The sequence below is a fragment of the Mastomys coucha genome, unplaced genomic scaffold (genome assembly GCF_008632895.1).
Source record: "Mastomys coucha isolate ucsf_1 unplaced genomic scaffold, UCSF_Mcou_1 pScaffold18, whole genome shotgun sequence".
NCBI lineage: Eukaryota > Metazoa > Chordata > Mammalia > Rodentia > Muridae > Mastomys > Mastomys coucha.
This window is the reverse complement of record NW_022196900.1, coordinates 108221338-108221730: the sequence shown is the minus strand read 5'-3', so window position 1 is coordinate 108221730 and position 393 is coordinate 108221338.

Sequence of the window (393 nt, the reverse complement as noted above, 5' to 3'; positions counted from 1 at the left end):
CCCACCCCAGCCCCCTGTGAACTGCAGCCCTGGCCTGAATAAAGAGTGTCTTAGGCCACCTTTGCTTCCCACGCGTGTGAGAGTCATTGAATTTCAGTAATGGTCGCTCCCGACAATAGGCCGGCTAAGGGACTGGACCTTTAGAGAACCCTCCAAATAAAGATGGTGGCTCTTGCTAGAATCAGCAGAACCATTGGGCTTCCTTGCCCTTCCTGGTGCTGGGTGGCGAGGGCTTTGTCTTCTCTCAGTTGAAAACAGCTAGAGCCTGTGTCTGTGCGCGTGCATTTGAGACAAGGTCAGTATGAGCTCAGGCTGGCCTCACACTCCTATGTAGTCATGAATGACTACACCTATGTAGTCATGAATGACTACACCTATGTAGTCATGAATGAC